The following is an 18,564-nucleotide window of genomic DNA, read 5'->3' on the forward strand; positions in this document are numbered from 1 at the left end:
GCGTGAGCCACTGTGCCTGGCCAAGACTCTGATTTTCGTTAGAAACAGATGGGTCGCTTCTGTCACCAGCGCTACCTGAGTACAGGTTAATCAATACAGCAAGATGTTGCACTAGTGATCGCAGCAGTCAAGTTCATTTCCAAATATAGAGTGAAAGCAAGGTGCCTTCCCAATCCTCTGCTCTGTTCTGTTTTCTGTCTCGGGACACCCTCTTATCCTCAGACAAGTGACAATGAAGTGACAGTAAAGGCAAACCAAGTCACTGTCCAAAAACTGCACCACCTACCTTGGAGAGCCTCTCATTTCCCATCAGATATGAATGAAAAATCAGATGTAAACCTGATGGGAAATGAGAGGTTCCATTTCCTTTTTTTTTTTTTTTTTTTTTATGTTGCCAAGCTTTATTTAGGCTGTAATGGTTACAGATAACACACATCTAACCCTATATTCTGCACCTCCCATGCAGTCCCCTGAGCAGGCTCAGCTACCCTTTCCCTCCAGTCTCACTTCTTGTCTTCCTCCTTCTTGTCCTTCTTGCCATCCTTGGTGGCCTGGGAGGCCAGGGAGCCCACAGCAGTTCAGATGGCTTCATTGTTGGGATCCATACCTGGGAGGTTCTCTAGGACACTCTGAAGGAACTCAGGATCCTGCATCACATCGTAATCATCCTCCTCCTTGGCTGGCTCAGATGTGTCCATGGCTGAGCTGGCATCAATGTCTGCTGATTCCGCCTGGCCAAACTCTGCTCCCTGCATGACACAAGCAATCTCCTCTTCCTCAGTCACACTGCTTAGGTCAGGAAGTCTGGTATGGCCAAACTCTTGTTGGCTAATGGTCATCTTCAGCAGGGCCTCATCTGAGCCTTCAGTCCCAGTTGTAGCAATCCTGACCTCAGCAGCAGAAGCTGCAGCTGCTCATCTGGGCTCCCCCTTCTGCCACTGCTGCTGCTCCCCCATAGAAACTTGAGGGCCAAGGCCAGCTCAGGATCACCACTGGGATCTATTCCAAATTCAAAGTCACTGGCACCGAGATCTAGCATGGCACCTCCTTCCCCAGCCAAAATTGGAGAACTGATGAGAGCATCAGTGAAGCTGGGCCCAGGAGGCACTGCCACCAGATGAGAACCGCTTCCATCTTTGCCATTCAACGTGTTTACAAAGGCTGTCAGCTTTTCTGTGTTCACCTCCTCTTCCCCAAAATTCATCATGTCAACATTTACTTTCTCCTTCTTGAGGAATTTAGCCAGTTTCACCAGATCCTTCTCATTGCCTTCAGGCTTCCCACCAAGGCAATGATATGCGCCTTGTGATTCTTGCCCCATTGGCGCTTCATTCAGAGCCAGATGGGCCACGTGGATGCCAGTGCAGAAGGCGATCTTGCCCTTGGGTTGCATGGTGTGTAGCTTGGACAGGATGCGGCTGGTGTCTGCAGTGAGTGTGGTCAGCACCTCATAGTCATCAGCCAGTGTGATGAGGGCCATGTTGTTCTCAGGGTTGCTGCGGGTTTTGTTTAATTTTTTTTTTTTTTTTTTTTTGAGACTGAGTCTTGCTCTGTCACCTAGGCTGGTGTTCAATGACGCAATCTCGGCTCACTGCAACCTCTGTCTCCTGGGTTCAAGGGATTCTCCTGCCTCAGCCTCATGAGTAGCTGGGACTACAGGCACGTGCCACCACACCCGGCTAATTTTTGTATTTTTAGTAGAGATGGGGTTTCACCATGTTGGTCAGGCTGGTCTTGAACTCCTGACCTCATGATCTGCCCGCCTCGGCCTCCCAAAGTGCTGGGATTACAGGCGTGAGCCACCGCTCCTGGCCTGCTGCAGGTTTTGAATGACATGCTATGTTGACAGCGTCTTGCTGGGCCTGCAGCTGGGTGGGAAGAAGTCCTCATTCCGCACGTACTCACTGTTGTCCACACACACTATAGTGCTTTCCAGCACCATCCTGCCACCCTCCTCCCTCCCATTTCTTGAAATAATCCTTCATGTATAACTTGGGTTCATAGTGCCTTATAGTCTACTTAGAATCAGATAGAATTTTGTTTAGTAAGGAAATTTCCAAATAGAGAATAGAAAAGTTAATTGATGGCAATGTATTTAATAGAGAAGATCAGTGAGGAAATGAATTAAAGAGGTTCCTTTTGCACTTTTCTTCTCTGAAGCTAGGTACACCTTAGTTCATGTTGCAGCTTCTTTGGTGCTGTCAGATCATAGTTGGTATGAAATGGGAAGTTTCTGAAAGTCAGGTGACACATTTGTGAAATGCAACCTCACTGTTATCTACCTGGCACCCATAATTTAGCTGACAACAATCTCAGCAACAGGCATTTCAATGTGGTCCTGCGTTTGCTAATTGCTGGTGTGTACTCAGGACACTGGAAGATTTAACCTTTTGGATGAGACAGATACCAGTAACTTCCCAGCTGAGCTTCCCAGGAACGAACTGATGAGAAGTGACATCCAAAAAACTGTCTCTTAAAATATAAAGAGATCAGGCTCCAGCATGGCGACCGCGGTGCGCGCTGTGGGCTGCCTCCCCGTGCTGTGTAGCGGGACGGCAGGTCATTTATTGGGGAGGCAGCATTCCCTAAACACCTTACCAGCAGCTTCCATTTTGGCCTGGAAGAGTGTTCTCAGCAGTGGCCATTTGTCACCACTGGGAACCAGAGACATCCATCCCTACGCCAGCTTGAGCCGTGCACTGCAGATACAATGCTGTATTTCTTCTCCCAGTCACCTGATGAGCCAGCAGTATAGACCATATAGTTTCTTCACTAAATTGACTGCAGATGAGCTGTGGAAAGGCGCTTTAGCGGAGACTGGTGCTGGAGCAAGAAAAGGAAGAGGCAAAAGAACTAAAAAGAAGAGAAGAAAGGATCTGAACAGGGGTCAGATCATTGGTGAAGGGCGTTATGGTTTTCTATGGCCTGGACTGAATGTCCCTCTTACGAAAAATGGAGCAGTGCAGACCATTGCCCAAAGAAGCAAGGAGGAGCAGGAGAAGGTGGAGGCAGACATGATCCAGCAGAGAGAAGAGTGGGACCGAAAGAGGAAGATGAAGGTTACACGGGAGCGAGGATGGAGTGGAAACTCATGGGGAGGCATCAGTCTTGGCCCCCCTGATCCTGGTCCCAATGGAGAAACATATGAGGATTTTGATACCAGGATACTTGAGGTAAGAAATGTTTTCACTATGACAGCGAAAGACGGAAGAAAGAAATCGATCCGTGCCCTGGTGGCTGTGGGGAATGGAAAAGGAGCTGCAGGTTTTGCTGTTGGGAAAGCCACTGATCGGATGGATGCTTTCAGGAAAGCAAAGAACAGAGCAGTTCACTATTTGCATTATATAGAACGATATGAAGACCATACAATATTCCATGATATTTCATGAAGATTTAAAAGGACGCATATCAAGATGAAGAAACAACCCAAAGGTTATGGCCTCCGCTGCCACAGGGCCATCATCACCATCTGCCGGCTCATTGGCATCAAAGACATGTATGCCAAGGTCTCTGGGTCCATTAATATGCTCAGCCTCACCCAGGGCCTCTTCCGTGGGCTCTCCAGACAGGAAACCCATCAACAACTGGCTGATAAGAAGGGCCTCCATGTTGTGGAAATCCGGGAGGAATGTGGCCCTCTGCCCATTGTGGATGCCTCCCCCCGGGGGGCCTTGAGGAAGGATCCGGAGCTGGAAGATGAGGTTCCAGACATCAAACTGGACTGGGAAGATGTGAAGACTGCGCAGGGAATGAAGCGCTCTGTGTGGTCTAATTTAAAGAGAGCCGCCATGTAACCTCTCTGGCCTTGTGCAGCCAGTTCCTGTGCTGCCCCGCACCTAGGAGAGACAGCCCCTCACAGCTTGGGGTGTTGCCTTGCCTTTTGTTTGTTTTGAGGAAAGTTTAATCTTTAAACTCTTTAGCAATAAATAATTATACTTAAAAAAAAATATATATATATATATAAAGAGATCAAAAGAATGAAGTAGAGACTCAAACAGGTATTTGCACACTCACATTCATAGCAGCATTATTTGCAGTAGTCAAAAGGTGGCAGCAGTCCAGGTGTGCACTGAGAGATGAATGGATAAACAAAATGTGCTGTAACCACACAATGCAACATCCAGCCGGAAAAAGGAAGTTCTGACACATGCTCCAACACGGATGAAACTTGAGGACGTTATGTTAAGTGAAATATGCCCATTGCAAAAAGACAAATACTGTGATTCCCCTCCCTTCCTTCCTTCCTTCCTTCCTTCCTTCCTTCCTTCCTTCCTTCCTTCCTTCCTTCCTTCCTTCCTTCCTTCTTTCCTTCTCTCTCTGTTTCTTTTTGAGACAGAGTCTCGCTCTGTTGCCAGGCTGGAGTGCAGTGGCGGGATCTCGGCTCACTGCAACCTCTGCCTCCTGGGTTCAAGTGATTCTCCTGCCTCAGCCTCCTGAGTAGCTGGGATTACAGGCGTGCACCGCCATGCCCAGCTAACTTTTGTATTTTTAGTAGAGATGTGGTTTCACCATGTTGGCCAGGATGGTCTCGATCCCTTGATCTTGTGATCCACCCTCCTCGGCCTCCCAAAGTTCTAGGATTACAGGTGTGAGCCACCATGACCGGCCTGTGATTCCACTTTTATGAGATACCTAGTGTAGTCAAATTCATAGAGACAGAAGGTAGAATTGCGGGTGCCAGGGGCTGAGGGCGGGGGGATGGGGAGTTACAGTTTAATGGGTACAGACTTTCAGTTTGGGATGAGGAGAAAGCTCTGGAGAGGGATGGTGGTGGATGGCTGCACAATATACATGTACTTAATGCCACAGAACTATGTACTTCAAATGGCTGAAACAGTACATTTTATGTTATGTGTGTTTTACTACAATAAAAAATATAGAAAGAGGCCGTGCACAGTGGCTCACGTCTCTAATCCCAGCACTTTGGGAGGCTGAGGTGGGCAGATCACCTGAGGTCAGGAGTTCAAGACTAGCTTGGCCAACACAGTGAATACAAAAATTAGCTGGGTGTGGTGGCATGCATCTGCAATCCCGCTACTCAGGAGGCTGAGGCAGGAGAATCACTTGAACCTGAGAGGTGGAAGTTGCAGTAAGTCGAGATAAAGCCACTGCAATCCAACCTGGGCAACAGAGTGAGTGAGACTCTGTCTCAAAGAAAAAAAAATATATATAAATATATATATGGAGAGAGAGAGAGAGAGAGAAAGAGAGTGGGGGGCGGGAGAGAGAGAGAAAGAGAGAGAGAGAGAGAACATCCAAAACTGATATTAGCCATTCTGAATTGGACTGTCCCATCAAATGTGGTCTTGCAGCTGCCCACTTGTTTAGGAGTAAGGAGTTTTATTGGAATAAATGTTCTCAGATATTAATCAACACAACACCTCCCTCCTTTCTCAGTTCCAGCTGATGCTGAGACACCAATGGCAAATCTTGATCCATGCCCACCCCAGGAGGATGAGCAACAATCAGGATTTTGGGCCACAACACATGCAGCTTCCTGCAGTGTCCTCTTGTGCAGGGTGTGCTGTGGGAAGGCCTCCCCAGCCTGGACAGGGGCTCGGCTCTCATAGGACGGGGCAGCTGAGTAGCTGACGGCAGGTCCTGGTGGGGGTCCGGGGACGATGGCAGAGTCATCCACTCCCACTCTGGACAAAGGCCAGACCTGTCCTGGATGCCACCTAGTTGCTTCTCTCTTAACCTGACCCTCTGGCCTGCCTCGGACCTTATAATTTCCTAAGCACGTCTGCATAGACTGTTATTTAGTCTTGCCAATGACTGCGAGGGAGCTGTTATCACTGCCAGGCATCACGTCCAGTCCTCACGACTGGCCATAGGAAGATCCGGGCCTCACCTGGGCCTCCCATCCAAACCCCAAGTTCTTTCCTCCCCCAGTAGCCAGCCAGAGCCACCAACCCTCCCTCAAGCCATCAGAGGAGGCAGCTGTGGTGAGCACTGAGCCCTCAACCAGGAGCCGTTGCATGAACAAGTGTGAATCTCAAACACAGTTTTCTGCAAGGTCTTTTTCTCCACTCCCAGGCCCAGCTGTATCTCTTATGGCTGAGGGATCAGGATGACTTTGCTGCGGCCTGGCTGGAAGCACTTCTCTAGACTGCCACGGACCAGGCAGCCTAGAGATGAGGAAGTCAGAGGCTCCAGAGACACTCAGATATCATCAGATCCCCTCCCAAAGGGAGAAGAATGCTCTGTTTTATTTTATTCTATTTAACTTTGTTAATTTAATTTTTAGAGGCAGGATCTTGCCCTGTTGCCCAGGCTGGAGTGCAATGGCTTGATCATGGGTCACCACATCCCTGAGCTCTTGGGCTCAAGAGATCCTCCTGCCTCAGCCTCCCAAAGAGCTGGGACTACAGGTGTGAACCACCATGTCTGCTAGTTCAATTTTTTTTTTTAATTTTTTTTTTTTTTTTTTTGAGACAGAGTCTCACTCTGTCACCCAGGCTGGAGTGCAGTGGTGTGATCTTGGCTCACTGCAACCTCTGCCTCCTGGGTTCAAGTGATTCTCCTGCTTCAGCCTCCGGAGTAGCTGGGATTACAGGCGCCTGACACCATGCCTGGCTAATTTTTGTATTTCTGGTAGAGACGGGGTTTAACCATGTTGGCCAGGCTGCTTTCAAACTCCTGACCTCAAGTGATCCACCTGCCTCGGCCTCCCAAAGTGCTGGGATTACAGGTGTAAGCCACCAAGCCTGGCCAAAAAATTTTTTTTTCTTATAATTTTTTGTAGAGATGGGGTCTCTCTATGTTGCCGAGGCTGGTCTCGAACTCCTGGCCTCAAGAGACCCTCCCACCTCGGCCTTTCTCTGACTGTTCAGTTTGATACACATGGAACCAGGTTTGCTTGCACCCTCCTCACCGCTTCTGCTTTCTGCTCCTCCCAAACACATGAACATATTCAGATATGCATCAACGTGCACATGCGCCAACACGTGTGGGCACACACATGCAAGTGCATAGACACACACACACACACACACACACACACATCCCTGGACACACACACATTGTTTTCTCAAAATGACTTTTGGCAGCAGCAAAGCCAAACCTTTCCAAAGGCCAGAGAAAGGCCTTCATTTGTATCACGTTAACTTGGGAGGCTGCATCTCCTCCGTTGCTTTTAGTACAAAACATGAGTCAATGGTTCAACCCTCACCCCAGCAAACTAATTAGGGTCAATGTGATTAAAGGGCTCAGCTCTGGTGCAGGAACTAGGATCCCCAGATACCCTGATGAACTTCACTCACAGTCTCTTTCCTAAGGTTTGTGCCCTAAAACAAGGCACTTACTCACTGTGTTCAGCTCTTAATAACCTCAAGAACCTCTCTTCCCAGCTGGGGGCCTCTTCCATAAAGGGGTTACCAGAAAACAAGAAGCAACACACAAAGCTTTCAAAAGCAAAACGGCGAGGAATGTAGCGTGTGTCAGCGAGTCAACGAAAATGAGAAAGGGGGCCTGATGTCAAGCTTAACACGATCATTTTAATTTCCGAGTACTTTTTGGGTCTTTTCATGTTGGCTTCATGGAAATTTATGTTTGCTGAGAAGACTGTATTTGCTACAGGATCTCGCTATGTTCATTTAGCCTGGTAATAAAAACCATCTGCCTGAAATCCTTTTTGGAACAAGGAGGGGTATAAGCAAATAAGCAAATGGTCATAAAAGATCCGGAGAATGGTGGGGCTGTGTCAGGAAAGTGGGGAGCCTGGAGTACATGCATCAGGCCTGGTGACCGTAGGAGGCCGGGGACTACTGAAGGTCATGTGTGAGGCTGTACAGCTTTCCCAGTAAATATGGTGCATGTTGGGAGGACAGGTGCATGTGGACAGGCCGTCTCTCTTCCCAAGCACCCACTCTGGGCTGGGGTCTCACCACTGGAGTAAGAACAGTATCATGATGCATTAAGTGAGGAGTCCTTGACGTGGGTTGAATAGTGTCCCTGCAAAACTCATATCCACCCAGAACCTCAGACTATGACCTTCCTTGGAAATAGTGTCTTTATGGGTGTGATTAAGTTAAGATGTGGCTGAGTGCGGTGGCTTATGCCTGTAATCCCAGCACTTTGGGAGGTTGAGGCGGGAGGACTGCTTGAGGTTGGTAGTTCGAGACCAGCCTGGGCAACGTGACAAAACTGTCTCTACAAAAAATGCAAAAATTAGCTGCAGGGCATGGTGGTGAGCACCTGTAATCCCAGCTACTTGGGAGGCTGAAGTGGGAGGATCTCTTGAGCCCGGGAGGTGGAGGTTGCAGTGAGCAGTGATTGTGCCACTGCACTCCAGCCTGGGTGACAGAGCAAGACCTTGTCTCAACAAAAAAACCAAAAAACAAAACAAACAAAAAAAACCAACCAAACCAAACCAAAACAAACAAACACAAAAAGTAAAGATGAAGTTATACTGGTCCTAAATCCAATGGCTGCTGTCCTTAACAAAAAGAGGATAGGCACGGAAGAGGGAAGACAGCCACGTGACGACAGAGGCAGAGATGGGGATGATGCGACTACGAGCCAGGGAAGGCCAAGGAGACTTGGAGCCACCAGGGCGTGGGACCAGCAAAGGAAGGGGCCTCCCTTAGAGCCTTCAGAGGGTTGTGGCCCTGCCAGCACCTTGATTTTGGATTTCCAGCCTCTGGAGCTGTGAGAGAATGACGTTCTCTGTAGGAGAAAGCCCTCAGAGTCCCCCTTTCTGCCTGGGAGCTCTGAGCCACTGTGTCTTTGTGGGGAGAGACAGGTCAGACAAGATCGCAAAGAAGCCTCTCAAACTCTTGGCCTTTAAGTCAGGCATTGAAGTCCAATAGCAGGACAGAACCAACCCTGAGAGGATATTGTTGAGCCCGTGTTTTGTTTACCGGTTTGTTTTTCTGCCTCCCTGGGAGGAGATCGAGACTCCTGGACTCAAGGAGGTAAAAGGGCAGCCTCCCCGAAAGCAGCTGCGAGGGGCTCTGAGAGGGGCCCTCGTCCTGCCCTGGTCTCTGGGTCCACCCCACAAATGGGGGTGTCACCAGAGGAGTCCTGAGCTGGGGTCTGTGAGTAGAGAGGGCTGCTCTTTTGCCTTCCCTGGGAGGCAGGGCACGGAGGAGAAATTGGCAAGACACATTAAGCTTTCTTAATGTGGGTTCTAATAACATAGGTTTTTATGTTCTCAGCAAGACAGTGTTCTTATAAGCCAGGCATTGGTAAGAGATAATCTTCAAGGTTCCTTTAGCTTCAATTACCATATAAAGACCTAGGCCGGCAGGTCTGATCTTTGATGTTCTTATAATCCAGAAAACTCAGGACATTGCATGCCAGTGTCGGCTTCAAGGAGCAAGGGAAGCTCAGTTCTTCCAGTCCTGGGGCATGAGGAGGAGAAGGGAGGGAGAGGAAGGGGAGCCTAGAGGCCACACACTTGCCACAGTCTCTCCCGCAGCTAACATTGTGGAGCGGGAGCCTCCACAAAATGGGCTTTTTTTCTGCCCCCTGCTTGGAATCATTGGAGGAGGCCCCATCTCAGTATGGGAGTGTGGGTAGGTATTGAAGGAACACACATGGCTGAAGGAAGGTGGGATGGATGAGCACACGCTAGGATTCCTGACAGCCTTCATCTCCTCCATGGTGTGGAGGGGACCCGGAATCCTCATGTGTTCCCAAAGCAGGTACAGAGTGGCTGGGAGCCAAGTCCTGGCTGGGAGCCAGTGGATGCCAAGAGCCCACTTTGGCCAGGATGGGGTGGGGATCCCACTAGATCTTGGGGGGATCACTATGGTGGACTTGGTCACACGTGAGAGCCCCCAAGAGCAGGACCTCAGGATCTGCGGGGACATCAACTAGATTCGCAAAGAGCCCACCCGTGCTGGGTGGACACCTGCTGGGCAGCAGAGGCTCATGTCGGACTAGCCTCTGGCACAGACCAGGAGACCATCCCCTCTCCCAGGGGGACTGTGAGATTTCCTGCACACTGGTCGCCATGTAGGATATGATGCCAGGGAAGAGAGAAACAGGACTGACGAGAGTGGAATCTACAAACAAATATTTACCTAATAAGGCCCATTTCAATCAAAGAAGCTTGTTTCAAACAGACAGGGCTGAGAGGATATTCCTAACAGATTAAAAGTCCCCTGGGCTGCCCGTGGGAGAGCGTCTCACGAGGAGGAGAACTAAAGAAGCTTTGTGGTCCCTGCACACTGGCATGTTCGAGTGAATCTGAGCTGTTACTGCCTTGGCATGAAAAGATGATTGTTAGGGGCTGAACTGTGTCCCTCCCAAATTTCTATGTTGAAGTCCTGGCCCCCAGTGCCTTAGAATGTGGCTGTACTTGGAGATGGAGTATATAAAGAGGCAATTAAGTTAAAATGAGTTCGTATGGGTGGGCCCTGACCCAATCGGATTGGTGTCCTCCCAGGAAGGGGAGATGAGGACACAGGCACATGCACGGGGATGACCCTGGGAAGGCACAGGGACAAGACAGCATCTATAAGCCAGGGAGGGGGCCTCAGGAGAAACCCACCCTGTGGGTGCCTTGATCTCGGACTTCCAGCATCCAGAACTGTGAGACAATAAATGCCTGTTGTTTAAGCCGCCCTGTCTGTGGAACTTTGTGCCAACATTCTTGGCAGATGAATACAATGATTCTGCTCGAGACCACAGGTCTTCCTGTGCATCCCCGTGGACATCTGTATCCAGACGAGGACCACACAGGAGGCCTGGATGTTCCCAAACTTCCCTCAGATGCCTGCTGTTACCTGAGTTCCCTGGGTGGAGGAACAAATCCCCACACACAGAAAGGGGAACCAGAGGCCCGGCACGGTGGCTCACGCCTGTAATCCCAGCCCTTTGGGAGGCCGAGGCTGGTGGATCACCTGAAGTTAGGAGTTTGAGACTAGCCTGGCCAACATGGTGAAACCCCTTCTCTACTAAAAAATACAAAAATTAGCCAGACGTGGTGGTGGACACCTGTAACCCCAGCTACTCAAGAGGCTGAGGCAGGAGAATCGTTTGAACCCGGGAGGTGGAGGTTGCTGTGAGCCGAGATCGTGCCATTGCACTCCAGCCTGGGCAACAAGCGTGAAACTCCATCTCAGAAAAATAAATAAATAAAGGGGAACCAGAAAGTCTGATTGGATCAAGTTTATCCTGAATTGACTGAACTTTGTTTAATTGTCAAGTTTAAGAACTCCATTATGGGGTGGGATAAAGGCTTGAGACAGAAATCATATTCAGTTATGGAAAAGGGAATTTGAAATTTTTTGCTGCCCATTTGAGTTCTGGAATCTCAGGAAATCATACTGACTTAATCAAAAAAGCAGGTGCTGCTATGCACATTTGATCAATGCAGATGCTGATGTTTACAATGAGCAATTCAAGCAGCAGCTTCCCTCCTGACAGCCTGGAGCTTGGGGCTAGAGCCCCCAGCCCATAGGCTAAGAAGCAAAGGTGATTTTACAACCCATGCACTGAGTTAGAGACTGTTCTTACCCCACAAAGTTCTTGTCCACTGAGAACCTCAGAACGTGACCTTATTTGGAAGTAGGGCTGTAGGTGTAATGAGTTAAGATGAGATCACAGTGGATTAGGGTGGGTCCTACATCAATGCCACTGGTGTCCTTATAAGAGCAGAGGAGACACAGGGGGAAGAGGGCTATGTGAAGACTGAGGTGGAGGTTGCAGCTGTAGGGCAGGGAATGCCGGGGATGGCCAGGCCCCACCGGAAGTTGGAAGGGGCAAGGAAGCCTTCTTCTCTAGAGCTTCAGAGACAGCATGGTCCTCTTGGCACCTTGATTTCAGAATTCTGGCTTCCAGAACTGGGAGTAAATTTCAGTTGTTTTAAGCCACCAAATTTGAAGTACTTTGTTACAGCTGCCCTAGGATGCTAATATACTGTGTTATAAAAATCAGGGTTTCTGCCAGGTGCAGTGGCTCCCAAAATGCCTATAATTCCAGCACTTTGGGAGGCTGAGGAAGGAGGATCATTTGAGTCTAGGAGTTTGAGATCAGCCTGGGCAACATAGTGAAACCCCATCTCTACAAAAAAATACAAAAATTAGCCAGGCATGGTGGTGCACACCTGTGGTCCCAGATACTTGGGAGGCTGAGGTGGAAGGATCTCTTGAGCCCAGGAGGTTGAGGCTGCAGTGAGCCATGATCACACCACTGCACTCCAATTAGGGAGACAGAGTGAGACCTTGTTTCAAAAAAAAATAAAAATTCAGGGTTTCTAGAGCCTGTGCTCTATCTGAAATGATTTAGAAGCCTTTCTTCTAGGCACAAATTCCTCCAAATTTAGAACCAGGCAGGAGATTTAGGCACAAGAGCATCCCCTGCTCCCTCTTCCTAGTCTAAATAAGATGACATGGACCCCTAAGAGCAAATGCTTGCAAATCACTCAGGATACCCTCCCAGCCAATGGAGAAGAAAGCAGAGGAAGGAAGGAAGGAAAGGAGGAAGGAAGGAAGGAAAGGAGGAAGGAAGGAAGGGAAAGGGAGGGAAGGAAGGAAGGGAGGGGAGGGAGGGAGGGAGGAAGGGAGGGAGGGGAGGCAGGCGGCAGGCACACGCACACAGGCTCTCTTTGCTTTCCAACAGGAAGGGGCTCAGGGTCTGTTTTCTTTTCCCTTCCTTTCAAATGGATCTTTCATATCTCCAATAACTCTTATCTTTCAGCAAACTCCAGCAGGCCCCAAATGAGCTGAGAAAATATCCAGCTTCAAAGGTTTTGCACAAATCATCTTAAAGGCCTGACCTAAGCCCGGGAACGTCGGAACGAAGCCCAGAAATCACTCCTTATTTCATCGCCGTTTAGCCAAGACACCTTTCCTGTCCACAGGTCACATCTGTCACTGCCGCCTTCTGCCCCCGCCCAGGTCCCAACCACCTTGAGACACCTGCGTGATCCACCCTCAAAGCAATGAGTTAGGAGCCGCACTCCTGGTCCTTGGCCGGTGGCTTTAGTGTTATTCCGGGGGGCTGGGTGGGGGCACCTGTGGGGGCTGCCCCGTGAGGGCTGTGGTTTAATTTCCTTTGCTACTTTCCTTAGCTCTTCAGTCTCAGTCTCAGCCACTGAAATGTGTCTTGGCCACTGGTGGTGCAGCACAGGGTGACACTGTTGTCAGGGAGAGGAAGATGCTTTTTTTTTTTTTTGAGATGGAGTCTCACTCTGTTGCCCAGGCTGGAGTGCAGTGGCGCAATCTTGGCTCACTGCAACCTCCACCTCCTGGGTTCAAGCGATTCTCCTGTCTCAGCCTCATGAGTAGCTGGGATTACAGGCATCCACCACCATGCCCAGCTAATTTTTGTATTCTTAGTAGAGACGGGGTTTTGTCATATTGGCCAGGCTGGTGTCGAACTCCTGACCTCAGGCGGTCCACCTGCCTTGGCCTCCCAAAGTGCTGGGATTATAGGCATGAGCCACTGTGCCCAGACAGGAAGATGCATTTGTGAGCCGGGACAATTGTGAGTGGAAAGAGAAGAAAAAAAGTAAAATAATACTACTAATAATGCCTTTTCTCTAGTCCTGGGAGATCTATACGAACTTGTATTTTACATCTCTTGTCTGGATTTAGCTGTGAAAGACCAGTAGACCAACTGGTGGGAAAAATACTTGCATGGCAGCAGGTTGTTTGAATAAAATAGGAGATTTCCAGTCTCAGATTGGATACATGCACTTAATATCAGCAGACTTGTTGTGAGTATAAGCCTCTATAAACTGAGCACTGTTGCAGGCGATGGGGACGTGGAACTGGGAGGACCAATGGCTAAGCTCTCTTCCCCTCCACCCCGGAAAAAATGCATATAGGATCTGGCTGTGGCAGACAGCAGCCTACAGAAAGGTGGGGGCACCTCTCAGCTGGCCTTCGGCTCCAATACAGACACGGGAAAACCAGTCTCGGTTCAGGTTTGGGCCCCACTGGCTGCGTTTGTCTGGACACCATCAGCCCTGCACGAAGGTGGCCGCTGAGGGGCCCTCATGGGGGCTGAAATTCAACCAAGGCTTGACCCCTTCCTGAGGTGCCAAGAACCTGTCCCTTTCTTCTAGGTGGTTCGCTCAGCAAGGGTACTTTTTGTAATTCAGCCACCCAGATGGGGGTGCCCTCTTGCACTCCATCCACCTGGATGAAGCACCTTTATTTTCTAATTTGGCCAGTTTCAGGGCACGTGACAATCACTGATATGACAGAAGGGTAACCTTTCTGGGGTCGCATCTTAGGAAATTTCATTGAAGGAGGAGTAGAAAGATGATATCATTGACCACAGGACTCAAGAAATAAGCCCAGAGCACACATTGGTTTGGCGGGGGCAAAGAACCCCGCAACTGCGGGAAACTGACCTTCAGCACGTTGATGTGAATGGGGCCATTGCCTTCAGCTTTCTCCAAGGTTTTGGTTTGTTTGTTTGTTTGTCGGTCTTGCTCTGTCGCCCAGGCTGGAGTGCAGTGGTGTGATCTCAGCTCACTGCAACCTCTGCCTCCCGGGTTCAAGCGATTCTCCTGCCTCAGCCTCCCAAGTTTTTACTTGAAACCTGCATACACACAGCCTTTTTGTTTTATGGGCTGGGTTCCTACAGAGAGTTATTAATGGAGGATTGATTGAGTGCATTTAGGCTATTAGTAGAAAGTGATCAAGATTAGAATAGAGTGGCTTATCTGTGTTTACAGTCTCTAAAGTTGTTGCAGGGGGCTTTTCCAATGTCCATACCAGGGCCCCGACCCAGACCTACCGAATCAGAATTTCAGGAGGGGAGGTTAGGAATCTGTGGTTTTATGTCAGCCCCTGTTCCAATCCATGTGACTCTTATGCATTATGATGTTGAGATTCACTGATTTAGACACGTAGACAATAAATATTGATTCTTGGACTACAGAGCCAAAGACAAATCGAGTGACGTATTCTAGCTCATGGAGCCAGCTGGGCAAAGCCAGCAGGGATTTATTGCTCCTTAGATGATCAATGCTGCCACCAGGGCTGCTGTCATCTCCTGATGACGAGCAACATTTTCACAACATCAGGGGGCTGGTGGAGAAAATCAGGGCGTCTCCGGAGCAACCCCGGGGCAGTACTGGGCCCAGAAGCCTGCCCCGGCCGCGCACACAGAGTCTACCTGTCTTCCAATGCGAGTCCCGCGAGGTGGAGAATTAGAGCATGTTGTTCATTTATAATGTTTGCTTTGCTTTTGGAAACACCCTGGGGCAACTCAGGCTAGGTTTTCAATGTGGTGTTTGACTTGGCTTAGCTGCAAAGTTCCCCCTTTTTAGTCTGTTTATGGCAAGTTAGCACACGGCCCCATATCCAGGAGCCTAACACCAGACCCAGCAGAAATCAAGGAGTGGGCAATGAGATGAAACATTGGGAGGCCTGGGTTGGGCTTCCCGGTACCCGCCCTCTCAGCCGGGAGCTCGCCTGAGGTCAGGCTGGGCACGAGGCCACCTCAGACTTTGCAGCCTCGGACCTGTTACTGCAGCCCGAATAACAGTGATGCCTCGGACAGTGACACGTCCCGCTGACCAACCACAGGGTCTGGAGGATAATTTCCCAGGAAGGAGATACATTCCATTCATTTTTTTAAAATTTTATTTTAAATTTAGACAGAGTCTTGTTCTGTTGCCCAGGCTGGAGTGCAGTGGTGCAATCTCGGCTCACTGCAACCTCCACCTCCCGGGTTCAAGCAATTCTCCTGCTTCAACCTCCCTAGTAGCTGGGATCACAGGTTTGTGCCACCATGCCTGGCTAATTTTAGTATTTTTAGTAGAGATGAGGTTTTGCCATGCTGGTCAGGCTGATCTTGAACTCCTTGCCTCAAGCGATCCACCCGCCTCAGCCTCCCAAAGTGCTGGGATTATAGACACACGTCACCGCGCCCGGCTGATACATTCCATTCTTTAGCTCCCTCTTTGCTTACATATTTTCTTTTCTTTTTACAAAGTCAACCCACTTTCAGTAGGAAGTTGCCGATTCTTTTTCATGTTTACTTTTGAGTTTCAAATAGACAAGACCTTATATTTTAATAAGACTCGCTATCACTGTGCCAGCCACTCCATTTACATCATTTCATTTCATCTGCACAGAACTCTACGCAGGGGGTATGATTAGATCGTATTTAATGATGAGAAAGCAAACTCGGAGAGCTTAAATCAGCGGCCCAAGGTGGCCCAGCTAACACCTGGGGGGCGCGGCTCGGCTGCAGGTCTTCTCGGCGATGTGATTGCTGTCTGCCTGGCTGATGGCCTGCCACATCCTGAACCCTTCAGTGTCACCCTCATCTTTCCTTCTCTGCCTTGGAAGAGAAAAGGATGATGGATCTGAGGGCTGAAAGATTTCATCCACGTCAAGCCCCATTTGCATGAAATGTATCTGCCCAGTTTATATCAGCAACATGAAGAGCAAAGAAAGCTGCTTGTTTATATTGCCACGTCTGCAGGGCATTGAAATACATTATTAATGGGAGTTTCAGTCAATATCTCACTTTTTTTTTTTTTTTTTAGAAAAGTGAAACCATGATTGGGTTACACTAGTGTGAGTGGTAGAAACCGGGTAAAATCTGACCTTTGGGACATGGAGACGGTCATCTGACCCAGGGCGGGTCACATTCAAAGAGCACAGACAAGGTCCCCCTGAAGTCAGTGGGACATTTGGACCTAAGACTATGAAACTGAACTGGAACTTATGGGCTTTAGGGAACAAGCCCAAAAGCTCCTAAATTTCCTCCTTGAAGATCTCCTTCCTACTGTTTTTCTTCTAGATAGTCTGCTGCTTTGACAGGTACGCCACCCCCTGACTCCAAACTCACACATTCAACCCAGTGACGGGTGGCGACTGGGAGGCTCTGTTAGTCTCTCTTTTCAGTAGCCTGGCCCTAAATTAAAGGGCCCATGGTTTTCTCTGGTTGAACACACCCCAGGCTCCCAGCCAGCCCCTGGCCCTCGATAAGGGTTGTTTTTGATGGCAGAAGGGAGATAAAAGTGAATGTATTTTAGGATCTTGTTACTAGGCCACAAGGAAACACTGGATGGAAAGTCTTATGAATTTGAAAAGCCCATTTAAAAAAAAAAATCAAATCCAAGGAACCCAAAAGGCGTTAAGCTATTGTTTAAACATAGACCCAGTGCCCAAACCCTGCACACTAGTTTGCAGAAGTTGGAAGAAGCAGGATGGAAGGGGTTAATGGTGCTATTCTTTCTTGAATATTCTGTAACACACCACAACGAGCCAAAAGCAGTCAGAGGGAACCGTCATGAGGAGTAGTATGTTTTTACCTACGTTAACTCCAACATCCACAATAGATGAACCTTAGAATTATTATCCGAATTGTGCATACTGGGAAACAACAGATTTGATGAGTTTAGTAACTTGTCCAAGATTACAAAGTTAGCAAGAGGTAGGGGCCAGTAATGAACAGGGTCCTTTCTTCTGCAAGCTGGTTCCCATGAAATACTATTCTTATGCCCGTTGAGGTCTGATGTGGTATCACATTATACTACTGGACCAGCTAGGGGGTCAAGAGCATTATGCCATCTCTGTAGTATGCTTAGGGGTCAGTCCTGAAATTAGCAGAGTTCACTTTCAGCCATGAAAAGGATATTCCGAGGGAAGGATATCTTAGATTGCTTTCTTTTAGTGCATAGACAACACTTGAGAGGCTTCATGTTACTGAGACATCTTGTAAACTTTACAGCTACTGTTTTGCACTTCATCAGCATTCCTGATCTTATTATGGTGTTCACTTCAAATAATGTTGGGTGTGTAAGAATCAAATGCAAATTGTACAGTATTTGACATGGATGTCCTTAGGAGCCAATATTTCCTTAAATATCATGGTTTCAGTGTTATCCACTAATGCTTTAATAGATAGAGTTTCTTTGCATTCATAAATAGTAATAAAAATACGAGTTGTCTACTATAAAACCAAACACTTATATTTCCCAACTACTAAAACATCTATGTAATCTTGAATCCATCTGACCTAAAGGAAGGAAAATGTTCTCAACCCAGGCTACATATTAGATCACTTGGGAAGCTTTGAAAAATTCTTAATGAATGGGCCCCACTCCTAGACCAGTTAATTCAGATCTCTGAGAGGTGTAGTCTGAGAACTGATGGTCTAGAAAATTGTGCAGATAGTTCTAACATGCAGCCAATGTTGAGAACTACTGGGTTTAGACAAGAATGGATTTTTTTGTTTTTTGAGATAGAGTCTCACTCTTTTGCCCAGGCTGGAGTGCAGTGGCACAATCTTGGCTCACTGCAACCTCTGCTTCCCGGGTTCACATAATTCTCCTGCCTCAGCCTCCCAAGTAGCTGAGATGACAGGTGTGCACCACCATGCCAGGCTAATTTTTGTATTTTTAGTAGAGACAGGGTTTCACCATGTTGGCCAGGCTGGTCTCAAGCTTCTGACCTCAAGTGATCCACCTGCCTTGCTGTCCCAAAGTGTTAGGATTACAGGCGTGAGCCACTATGCCCAGCTAATATGGTTTGGCTGTGTCCCCACCCAAATCTCATCTTGAATTCCCATGCGTTGTGGGAGGGACCTAGTGGGAGGTAATTGAATCATGGGGCCGGGTCTTTCTCACGTTGTTCTCATGAT

General features: G+C 48.5%; 1 protein-coding gene and 2 pseudogenes across 4 annotated transcripts in view; 1 reads left to right on the top strand and 2 right to left on the bottom strand.

Moving 5' to 3' along the window:
* The window catches only part of CLDN14 (claudin 14), a 113,860-nt gene that overhangs the window by 24,776 nt on the left and 70,520 nt on the right, over nucleotides 1-18,564 (bottom strand). The window lies entirely within an intron of this gene.
* On the bottom strand, nucleotides 504-1,942 carry LOC100598332 (annotated as a pseudogene).
* Nucleotides 2,921-3,938, top strand: LOC100598675 (annotated as a pseudogene). Its single transcript, XR_004028608.1, has 2 exons — nucleotides 2,921-3,059; nucleotides 3,139-3,938. The product of XR_004028608.1 is annotated as a 28S ribosomal protein S5, mitochondrial-like (transcript).

This window comes from Nomascus leucogenys, chromosome 25, assembly GCF_006542625.1.
Source record: "Nomascus leucogenys isolate Asia chromosome 25, Asia_NLE_v1, whole genome shotgun sequence".
NCBI classification, from domain to species: Eukaryota; Metazoa; Chordata; class Mammalia; order Primates; family Hylobatidae; genus Nomascus; species Nomascus leucogenys.